We start from the raw sequence: 12,424 nt of genomic DNA, 5'->3' as shown, positions 1-12,424 counted from the left end.
ATTTTACAGTATTACTCAAATAAGGGAACACAGTGATCATACTATAATTTAGCAAAGTGCAACCCTGCAGCAAAGTTAATTTTTCAATGTCTGCAGTTAAAAAACTAACCCTTAGATAGATTGACTCTTCTGCATGTTTATCATAGAGCAGAAAAGTACTAACCATTTAGCTGTTTAGTGATGTTAGCAAGAAGCCTAACAGGAAGGGCTCCCACTGAGATGCCTTTGTGACTCAGCTGGGACCCACCGTGTCCTCACACGACGCACAAGGGTTGCAGTGGCTACTCCAAGCAGCTTCTCCAACCCCCTGCTTACCCTGTGTTCTGTGAGCAGAAGAACTTACTGACATGCGTAGTTTAACTTCCTTATCAAAATGTTCCTTCTCTTCTTTTGTGCTTTTGATCAACTAATACAAATATCTAGAACATCAACATTTTAATTTAGCTGTGATTCTAAACTCAGCCTTTGAACCTTCTAATATTTGAGTTCCCTGTGTGCCGTACTTTCTGAACATTCCTACTTTCAAGCATGGAACATGCAGGTGATTTGGAAAATGGAGCCAGATCTGGGAGAAGGAGTGTGTGTCAAAGGAATACCATCCCAGTGAATACTTCTGGAAACTTAAAAAAACTTGCCCAGCTTTTGTTTTTGTCTTCTTAATAAATAATATTTTATTTTTCCCTGGTGAGTGTGGCTCAGTGGATTGAACACCAGCCTGTGAACCAAAAGGTTGCAGGTTCGATTCCCAGTTAGGGCACATGCCTGTGTTGTGGGCCAGGTCCCAGTAGGCGGCTTTCGAGAGAGAACTGCTCAGTGTTTCTCACATCAATGTTTCTCTCCCTCTCTTTTTTCCTCCCTTCTTCTCTCTCTAAAATTGAATAAATGAAATCTAAAATGTATAAAAACAAAAAAATTGTTTTTAAATAATACCTTGTTGTACAACTTCCAGTCAGACGGAGGCATAGGTAAATGTGGTTCTCCTCCTTGCATAACCATAGCAAAAGTACAGCTAAACTATAGAACAACTACCACTCACAACTGTCAGAAAATTGAGGTCTGACAACTAAGGAATTAAGGAAGCAATATTCATCCAGCCGAGCAGGAAGAGCAGGGGGGCAGAGTCGTGGAGACGTGGAATAGGGCCGGTCCCACACCCACATGTGGTGGGTACAAGTTGGAGAGATACCTTGGAAGTGATGGGTATCACTTCCCCCACACCAGACCCCCCCGCCTAGGGTTCCAGGGCCAGGGAGCTAGGTCCTCATAACTTCTGGCTGTAAACACCAGTGGGGGTTGTGTCAGTGGGATTCTCAGGCATCTCTCTCTGGAGGGCCCCACACACAGACTTGCTCAGACTCCCTCCCTCCGGGCTCCACCAGGGGGGCAGCACCTGAAGGGCACCACTGGTGTTCCTGCAAGAACTGAAGTGTCTGGCATCAGGACAAGAGCTGGGGGACAGCTTCTTCCCAGACAGACCTGCAGACAGCAGCCATGTTCCTTTTCCGAGCCCTCTTCTGCACAGAGCCACAGCGCAGTGGCACCATATCTGAGTCTCCATCAACCTGACTTACCTGGTTAGCCCTGCCCTGACAACAACCTGTGTCACAGCCCCATTCAACTTGCACGCCGGCCCGTGCTGGTGACGGTGGCTTTTCCATGTGAATGGCTGGGCTGGCTGCAGGCTGCAGACCTTCCTAAGTGCACTCAAACAAGCAACAGCTGAGCCCAGCCCCCCTACCTCTCGTGGAGTGGCCCCAGGTCTGGCACTAGCAGCAGCCATCTGCAGATCACTGCATAGCTTTCACCAAGAAGCTCCACACAGGACACAGGTGGCGGCTGACCTTGGCCTGCATCACCTGGAACACCCCAGAGTCCGCATTCCCAGTGGACAGTTAGAGACCATGTTGGAGCACCAACACCCAACCCCCTCCACAGGCCACGCAGGGCCGTGGTTGGTGGCCAGTGGTCACAGCAAGTCCTACCAGCCGTCTGGCCCGGATAAATCCCTTCCATGACCTACTGACAGCAATCAAGACTCAAGTATAAGAGGAGGGGGTACTCAGCCCACGTGAAGGGTGCACCTCAACTACCCAGCCTGGGTAATAGAGGAGGCTGCGCCACTGGGTCCTACCACATTAGGCCACACTACCAAGTCACGGAGCCAAACAGCCCTACCTAACACATAGAAACAGACAAAAGGATGCTACCCAAAATGAGGAGACAAGGTAACATGACCCAGTTGAAAGAACAGATCAAAACTCCAGAAAAAGAATTAAACAAAATGGAGGGAAACAAGCTACCGGATGCAGAGTTCAAATCTCTGGTTATAAGGATGCTCAAGCATCTCAGTGGGTACTTCAACGGCATAAAAGTGATCCAATCAGAAATGAAGGAGGTAAGAATAAAAATAAAGAACAATTTACAGGGGATCAACAGCAGAGTGGATGAGGCTGAGAGTCAAGTCAATGATTTGGAACACAAGGAAGCAAAAGACATCCAAACAATACAGCAAGAAGGAAAAAGAATGGGAAAAAAACACAAGGATAGTGCAAGGAGGCCCTGGGACAGCTTCAAGTATGCCAACATTTGCATCATACAGGTGCCAGAAGGAGAAGAGAAAGAACAAGAAATTGGAAACCTATTTGAAAAAAATAATAAAAGAAAAATCCCCTAATTTGGTGAAGGAAATAGATGTACAAGTCCAGAAAGTACAGAGAGTTCCAAACAAGATGGATGCAAAGAGGTCCCCACCAAGACATACCATAATTAAAATTCCAAAAGTTGGGGGAAGGGGCTATAAGGGGACTAAATGCTAATAGAAAAAATACCATAAATATTACATTTTTTATAAAGACAAGGTGTTCAACCTCACATATAATCAGGTATATGGAAATGAACACAATGTGAGATGTCATTTTTCACCCATCAAATTGGCACACATTTCTGTAACTGATCTCAAGTGTTGGCGAGTGCATGGGAAAGGACAACTTGTTAAATATGCTAGATTAGTACAACTTTGGTGATACTTTTGAGATTTCACTTTATTTTTGAAAAAAAAAATCCCAGTTTTCTAGCATCCTCCCTCACATACACCTATATAACAAATAAATAGCAAAGGTCAAATAAATAAATAAATAAAACGCCAAAGGTTAAAGATGAGAGAATCTTAAAAACAAGAGAGAAAAGGAGATAATAACCTATTAAGGAGTTTTCACAAGACTGTCAGCTGATTTCTCAAAAGAAACTTTGCAGGCTAGGAGGGACTGGCAAGAAGTTTTCCAAGTGATGAAAAGCAAGGACCTACAACCAAGATTACTCTACCCAGCAGAGTTATCATTTAGAATAGAAGGCAGATAAAGTGCTTCCCAGGGAAGGTGCATCATCATCAAACCATTACTATACGAAATGTTACGGAGACTTGTTTAAGAAGTAGAAGATCAAAACTATGAACATTGAAATGGCAATAAACACATAACTAGCAATAATTGAATCTAAAAACAAAGTAAGCAAACAAGCAGAACAGAAAGAGAATCATGGATTCGGAGAACATGGGGACGGTGGCCTGTTATCATGGATCTGGAGAACATTGGGATGGTGGCCTGTTATCATGGATCTGGAGAACATTGGGATGGTGGCCAGTTGGGATGGGGTGTGGGTGAGTGGGGGAAAAGGTGAGGGGATTAAGAAGTACAAATTGGCCATTACAGAATAGCCATGAGGATGTAAAGTACAGTATAGAAAATGGAGTTGTCAAAGACCTTACATGCAGAACCCACGGACATGAACCCATGGGCAGGGGGATCACCAGGAGGCGTCAGGGCTACGGAGTGGAGGGGACAATGGGGGAAAAATTGGGACAACTGCAATGGCATAATCAATGAAATGTAATAAAAATAATATTTTGTTTCAATTAATAGCAATTTATGGGTTTGAGACTTGCATGAAAACGTTATAGCCTGCTGAAACGTTCCTGCAGTTTTGATATCATCCTACAGAAGTAACCATAAAACTGCAGCGCGGCAGCCGAGAAGGCGACAGGACTGAACTGACACGCATGTGACATTCCGAAACAATAGAGAGTTGAATCCTTATAACAGTAATTGTCTGCTCTTTGTCCCTGCGTTAAAGGTCTCGCCAACATCCCTTGTGATGCTTAGGACTGCTCCTCAAGAGCTTCGCTGGGTCTCTGGGGGAGTGAGGAGGCCGCCATCCCTACAGGCAGATTTCCCTGAGGTGCTTATCTGAGAGGCAGGATCACCTATGTACTGTATTCCAGCTACGTTGTTATATTACATAGTAGAATGAGGCGAAATCAAAAGTGAACAGGTAACGGTAATACATATTGACACTCACGTAGCAGTGGTTACAGAGGCCGATGCCTCGCTTCTACATTTTGTCACTCGCTATTATCATCTAATGTTTTGGAGTATCCTTACAGAAGTAAAGCAGCATATAAATAAACAAATTAATTATTTAATTAATAGGTTAAAAAAAAGAAAAAAAGATGGGGCATGCTGAAAAGAAACAGGAGCCAACCTGAAGGAACGCCCCACGATGAAAGCTGAAACAATTTGAGAAGACAAAAATAAAGTATTGGATTAGAAGCCATGGAATAAAACAAATATCCATCAGACTATTGATATATAAGTCGATGACTGGCTGAATAAATAGGGAAGGAGAGATACTACGAAAGAGTTCCAGCTAACAGATGTCGGCGGAATGAGGGAAATGGAAACTCACTGTGAAAACAGCACAGTAACAAGTGTCGGCGAGGTCCTTGGATGGAGGCCCGCACCGGTGGGCAAAAGTCGGAGGAGAAACAACTTTGTAGTCTCAAATACAATATATTCCTCAAGATGGTTATCAAGTAGAGGAAAAACTAGCAATTCTATGTGAAAGAAAATAAGCAAGCCATCAAAGTCGACACTGTCAAGAATAAGATGCATCAGAGACAGCATCATGCACCCCCGGACAGGACGCACTGAGAGGGGCACAGCATTTCTGTGCTATTCTTGCCCAGACTGAATAATCTCAATCCACTCGTGAGACGACATCAGAAAAACCCCAGGTCGAGACACAGTCTACTGATTAACTGACCAGTACTTTTCAGAAGTGTTGAGGTCATCGGTCAACAATATTGTAACAACTATGTATGGTATCAGGTGGGCGCTGGAATGCTCAGGGTGATTACTTCCTAAGTTATATGAATGCCTAATCGCTATTTTGTACCCTGATCTAATATAATATTGTATGTCAACTGTAACTGAAAAATAAAACATAAGTTTTCAAGTGTATGAGTCTTGAAAAAATGAGGAGTTGTCCGAAATAGGAAGAGCTTTAGAAAGGCATAAAAACTAAGTGCAATATGAGACACCGGATGGCATCCTGGAATGGAAAAGGACACTAGGGAAGAACTGGTGACATCTAAATAAAGCGCGTAGTTTGTTCATAGTGTTGTACCAATGCTAATTTCTTGGTTTGGATCATTGTTCCATGGTTCTGCCAGTTGTTAACATCAAAGGAAGCTGAGCGAGGAATCAACACACTCTCTTGTACTATCTGCAACTCTTCCGTCCTTCTGAAAGTATTTCAGCCCTGGCTGGTGGGGCTCAGGGGACTGAGCGCCGGCCTGCACACCAAGGGGTCTTCGGTTCGATTCCCAGTCAGAGCACATGCCTGGATTGTGGGCCGGGTCCCCATTGGGGAGTGTGCGAGAGGCAAGAACACACTGATGTTCCTCTCCCTTTCGTTCTCCCTTCCTTACCCTCTCTCTAAAAATAAATAAATAGAATCTTTAAAAAAAATCGATAGATGTGTAAAAAAAAGAAAGTATTTCAAAATGCATGATATTTTTAATTCCAGAGAGAGACGAAGGAGGGGAGAGAGAGAGAGAGTGAGAAACATCCACATTAGAGAAATGTCAGTCTGTTGCCTTTTGCACATGGCCCAACTGGGAACCAAACCCGCAACCCAGGCATGTGCCCCGACAGAAATTGAAAGCATGACCTTTCAGTTAATGGGATGATTCTCCAACCAACTGAGCCACACTGGCCAAACGGAGCCATACCAGCCAGGGCTCAACCTATGATTTTTAAAGACTTTTCAAATACCTGCCCTTCCTAATCCCCCTCTGAATCTTTCCACTGATGACATTTTTAATCAGATAATAAAAAGAACTTCCCAAACTCTTTACCATCCTCCCTCACTAACTACCCCAAACCACAGCTCCTCTGTGTCATGTATTTTACCCGTCCTTCTCTGCACTCCTTAGTGATAACTTTCCCCTGAATCGCCATCACGGTACAACAGCCTATACGTAGAGTGCAAGAGAGACTTCTGTAATCTCTTAGAACCCCCCTAGCTTATATCGAGGTCAAACTCCAATTTCGTTTTCAGCTTTAGGGAGAGATCATATGGAGGCAGGTGAGCAAGGCCTAAGACGCTCCCACCCCAAGTCTTCACCTTTCAGCATGCGAGTGAGGATGGGATCTTCTTTGAACCTTCACTTTGACTGTACGCTTGCCCTGGACTCCTGCAGCGAAAGCAACTATAACAGGTAATAATAAGGATTTCCGAAATCCTCTAAAATCTGCCCCAAACACCAGCCCTTCAGTGTAAGCTCATTTGCTGTGCTGTAAATTTTTATAATGCCCCCCTTTTCTGTTGCTTCTTCTTGGGTCTCACTGAAGCAAGCCAGTGTCCAGTTAGGCCGAAAATGAACTTTCCACTCTTCAAATTGAGGTACACCATACATAATGTAAGATGTATCTTGAAAGTGTAAAGCTTGGGGAAATTTTATATATCTCTACACCCCTATAACAATTTTCCAGATCAAGATATAAAACATTTTTGACCCCCACTATTGTGGTCAAAAAGTATCCACTATTGTGACCTTCATCACCTTTGTTCTCAAACGTCATGTCAATGGAATCAAACAGTGTATTTTCTTTTTAACCTGGCCACAGACATTTGAAATTCCTTAATTCCATTCCCCATGAGACCCGAGAGTTTTTGTGTTTATTTTTAAATAATGTTTATTTTTAATTATAGTTGACATGTAATATTATATTAGTTTTAGGTGTACAGTGTAATAATTAGACATCTATATAACTTTTGAAGCGATCGCCTCAGTAAGTCTAGTACCCGTCTGGCACCGTTCATAGTTGTTATGATATTATTGAATATGTTCCGTACAATGTACTTCACATCCCCAAGACTAGTTTTACACCTGCCAATCTACACTTCATAACCCCTTGCCACTTTTCGCCCGTTCCCCCACGTACCTCATGTCTGGCGACAATCAAAATGTTCTGTGTGTCTGTGACTTTGTCTCTGTTTTGTTTATGTGATCTGTTTTTTAGATTTCACATATAAGTGAAATCATATGGTATTTCTCTTTCTCTGACTTTCTTCACTTAGCATAATACCGTCTAGGTTCATACAAGTAGTCACAAATGGTAAAATTTTACTCTTTTTTATGACTGAGTAATATTCCATTGTACAATCTATAAGGTGGGGGGGGGGCAAAACACCGGAATTTGTTTAGAAAATATTGTGTATTTATTTTTATATGTTTAAATTTCAGTCACCTTCAGAGTACTCTCCATTTGATGCAATGTACTGCTCAAAATGACTTTGGAAGTCATCGATTTTGATGCGTTTTAGTGCTTCTGCAGTTTTTGTTTGTTTGTTTGTTTCACCTCTTCCACATCAGCAAAACGTTATCCTTGAAGGACGTTTTCCATCTGGGAAACAACAACAACAAGAACAAGAACAACAACAACAACAACAACAATAAGTAGTCACTCAGGGTTAGACCAGGTGAATAGGTAGGGTGGGTCATGCCATTTCTGGTCCAAAACTACTGAATACTCAGCGCGGTGTGGATGGGTGTGCTCATGAATCACCCATTGTGAAATATGCAAAGGAGTCGAGAGTCTTCCAAAAAAAAATTCACTGAAGTCAAATGCAGTCTTTCACAACAGTGCCAGCTGGTGCTGGTAGAGACGGGTTCCTAGAACACTCATCTAGTGGGGGAAGCCAGTTTTTGTGGGTCCCCTCATACTTTCTGTCCAGAAAATATCCAGCCGTGTACTGTTAAAGAAAAGAGACAGTTATTGAAGAAGATGCAAGGTACAAGAAATATTGTACCTAAGACAATGCCATCTCAGTCTCCTTCAAAGTAGGTACCTGGGACCTCACACAGTTCCCCCAGCATCACTTCCACTGGTCAAAACAGTCAGAAAATCCTTCGCTAGAATCACCATCTGCTGCCGTTTTTTCCTGAATCAATGATATACAATCCTTTCCCTTTCAAAGGGAAAGGATTTTAGTTTTGGGAAAAGCCAGAACTTGCAGGATGCCAAATCTGGGCTGTAGAGGGGCTGAGTCACCTGGGTGATTTGACATGTTGCCAAAAAACTCTGCATGAGATGTGATGCATGAGTGAGCTCATAGTTGTGATGAAGCTGCCAATCAGCCATTGCATAGTGCCCGAAAGCCTTCTGAATCATCTGAATAGCTTCCACAGAGCAATGTTCAAGCTTAATGCAAAACTTGATGCAGATTCATTACTCTACTTGCTCAGTCACTTATTAAAATTATTTTTATTGATTATGCTATTACAGTTCTCCCAATTATCCTCCCTTTGTTCCTCCCCAGCCAGCACCCCCGACTCCCTCAGGCAATCCCCACACCATCGTCCATGTCCGTGGGTCCTGTGTGTAAGTTCTTTGGATGCTCCCTTTCCTATCCTGTACTTTTCACCCCCATGGCTGTTCTGTGGTCACCTATTTGTCCTTCTGAATCCCTCACCTCTTCACCCATTCCATCGGGCAGCCATCAAAACACTCTCTGTATCCATCATTCTGTCTGTGTTCTTGTTTGCTTAGTTTGTTTTTTAGATTCAGTTGTTGATAGATATGTATTTCTTGCCATTTTATTGTTCACAGTTTTGATCTTTTTTTTTTTTAAGTCTCTGTAACCTTTCATATAACAGTGGTTTGGGGATGATGAACTCCTTTGGTTTTTTCCTGTCTGGGAAGATCTTTATCTGCCCTTTCATTCTAAATGATAAATTTGCTGGGCAGAGCAATCTTGGCTGTAGGTCTCTGCTTTTCATGACTTTGAATATTTCTTGCCAATCCCTTCTGGCCTGCAAAGTTTCTTTTGAGAAATCAGCTGAAAGTCTTATTGAAATGTCCCTATAGGTAACTGACTTATTTTCTTGCTGCTTTTAAGATTCTCTATCTCTAACCTTTGGCATTTTAATTATGATGTGTCTTGGCGTGGGCCTCTTTGCCTCCATCTTGCCTGAGACTCTCTGTGCTTCCTGGACTTGCATGTCTATTTCCTTCACCCAATTAGGGAAGTTCTCTTTCACTATTTTTTCAAATAAATTTCCATTTTCTTACTCTTTCTCTTCTCCTCCTGGCACCCCTATGATGTGAATGTTGGACCTCTTGAAAGTTTCCCAGAGGCTGCTTACACTGTTCTCATTTTTTTGGATTCTTTTTCTTCATCTTGTTCGGGTTGGTTGTGTTTTGGTTCCTTATGTTCCAAATCATGGATTTGATCTTGGCTTCATGCACTCTACTGTTGACTCTCTGTAAATTGTTCTTTTTTCAATTACTGTATCCTTTGTTTCTGATTGGATCTTTTTTATTCTCTTGAGGTCCTCACTAATTTCCTTGAGCATCCTTATAACCAGTGTTTTGAACTTTGCATCCGATAGATTGCTTCTGTCCATTTCATTTGGCTCTTTTTCTGGAGTTCTGATGTGTCCTTTCATTTGGGCCACATGTCTTTGTCTCCTTGTTTTGGCAGCCTCCCTGTGTTTGTTTCTACGTGTTAGGTAGAGTTGCTTTGACTCTGTATTTTGGTAGTGTGACTAAATGTAGTAGGTGCCCTGTAGGGTCCAGTGGCACAGCCTCCCCTATCACCCAAGCTGGGTACCCGAGGTGTGCCCTTTGTTTAGACTGAGTACACCCTCCTCTTGTGGTTGAGCCTTAGTTGCCGTTGGCCGATCGATGGGAGGGATTCACCCAGGCCAGTGAGGTGCAAGGACCGGCTGTGACGACTGAGCACCCACCTCTGCCCTCTGTGGAGGATCAGCCGTGCAGGGGCAGGGCGGTGGCGCTCCGACATGGTCTGGTGCTGTCCACCGGGTGCACTGTACCTGGGGTTTCCAGGGTGGTGCAGGCCAAGGTCCGCCCCCAGCTGTGTTTTACCCAGGCCACCCTGCCTGAGTTGCAAAGCAATCTGAGATGGCTTCTGCTTGTGCTGGGCGTGGAGAGTCCAAGGTGAAGCCGGGCTGTGAGTCTAGGCTGGCCGCTGCTAGTGCCGGGCCTGGGGCTCACTGAGGCCAGCTGTTGCTTGTTTAATAGGATTTAGGAAATTGGGCAGCCTGAGCCAAGACCAGCCATTCCTATGGGAAAGTAGCTTGGGTGGGCCTCTAAGTTGGGTGGGGCGGAATCTCTAGGGATGTCCAAGGCAGGTCAAACAGTGTTAGGCAGGTTGATGGAGACTTAGACATGGCACCATCTTGCCAGCTCTGTGGGAAGAGGGCTTAGACAAGGGTCAATGGCCTGTGTTTTCCCTGATGGCACACACTTGGGTTTCTCCCTGTGTACCCCTGGTGTCTTTCAAGTAGCTGCACCAGTGCTGGAGCTCAGAGAGAGTGAGTCTGACTAGGTGAGTCCCTGTGTGGGTTCTTGAAGAGGAACTGCTTGGGGCTCCAGAAGTTTCTTCTGCTGACTCAATCCCTGCTGGTTTCTGCAGCCAGAAGTTGTGGGGTCTTACCTTCCTGGTACTGGAACCTTGGGCTGGGGGCCCGGTTTGGCGCTGGGACTCCTCGCTCTTGAACTGTCCCTCCTGAATTTTTATCCACCACACGGGTGTGGGACCAGCCCATCCTGTGCCTGCGCCCCTCCTACCAGTCTGCGTGAGTGTGGTTTCTTTAATTCCATAGCTGTCAGGCTTCTGTTCAACTCAATTTCTGATGGTCCCGAGTGATGGTTGTTCTGTCGTTTAGTTGTAATTTTGATGTGGTTGTGTGAGGGGTGAGCCATGTCTACCTACCCCTCTGTCTTGGCTGGAAGTCAATGAATGTTCTTTTCTTTTTCTCTGGGAAAGTCATTTTGATTTGAAGTGAGTTGCCCTTTAATGGCTCTAGAGAGCAATTAAATTATTATTTAAATTTAATTTCTCAAGAACAGCAAAAGGTCTGAAATATGGGCCTCAGCTCTGGAAGGACTGGATCCTGTCCCGTGAGGCGAGAATTCCAAGACTCTGCATTTAGTTTCCAGTCTGAAGAGATTTTGTATCATCCATTCAACCCTTCATTCACCATTTGCTCCTCCTCTGTTACCTCAAAGAGCCATTGAGTGCTGGTCCCTGAGCTGGTTGCAGGCGGAGAGTGAGGAGTGAGAAGGCAAAGTCCTTTCCTTCACTTTCAGTGGGAGTGACACCAGCACTTCAGGAAACAAAGAAGTGACTTTAAGCCCAGGGCAGGGAGGTGTGGATCGGCCACCTGAGGGGGAGGCCGGGGCCTTACCAGCACCGACTCTGATCGTGACGGCATGTACTTTGGTTCTGGAGTAAAAACAGATCAATTCTCCATTTCCTTTCACTCCCCAGACCAAGGTCTCTCCCCCTGAGCTGAGGGTTCCTGAGAGGAACGGATCTGAGCCAGTGGTAGCTCTGGAGATCCACAGACACCTTGCAAGGGCCCTGGGGTGAAGAAGGGAAGAGGCTGTGGTTGCAGACAGACGTCCAGGGACTCAGATTGGCTGCTCATGGCTCGTTGGGGCTGGACTGAGACTGGTCTCCCTCTGCTGAGTTACTCCCATCAGACCGGCCCTCCTGTCTGCGGTGAACGCCTGCAGGGCTGGAATCCGGGAAGGGAGCTCTGATCCCAGGAACTTTGTCTCCACTGAGTGTGTCCTGTACTAAATGCTGAACCCCAGCCTGGTACGTGATGCAGAGGGGGGTGGGGGCAGAGTCCAGTGCTGTCAGTCCTGTGTGTGAGGCAGAATTCACCCACCCAACACCCAGAGGTCAGGGAGGGATCCCTCACGGTACACTCGGTGCTCTCCGGTTCTTCCTTCATTTTGAGAACTTTTCCTATGGCTTGTGGGGTATACTCCCCTGTGTCCCCCATGGTGACCTTCTGGAACAGCAGGGATCCTTTGGGGAACATTATCTCTTAACCACTGTACGTGGTTCTGGGGGCAATTTCCTTAGTGTCTAATACATGTGATAAAATAGAAAGGTTGTCATGTACGTTTCCCCATTGTACCAGCCATAGTGCAAGATTCTCAGGTGGCTTCTGGACAAGAAAAGGCACACCCTGCCCTCGGCTGCACTGGGCGGCACTGACTCAGGAGTGAGTCAGGCAGTTGGGTCGGTGGCGGGGGGGGGGCTC

This window comes from Pteronotus mesoamericanus, unplaced genomic scaffold (assembly GCF_021234165.1).
Source record: "Pteronotus mesoamericanus isolate MK-2021 breed Mesoamerican mustached bat unplaced genomic scaffold, CSHL_Meso_final contig_186, whole genome shotgun sequence".
NCBI classification, from domain to species: Eukaryota; Metazoa; Chordata; class Mammalia; order Chiroptera; family Mormoopidae; genus Pteronotus; species Pteronotus mesoamericanus.
The sequence above is the reverse complement of the archived record's forward strand: the minus strand, read 5'-3'. Positions refer to the sequence as shown.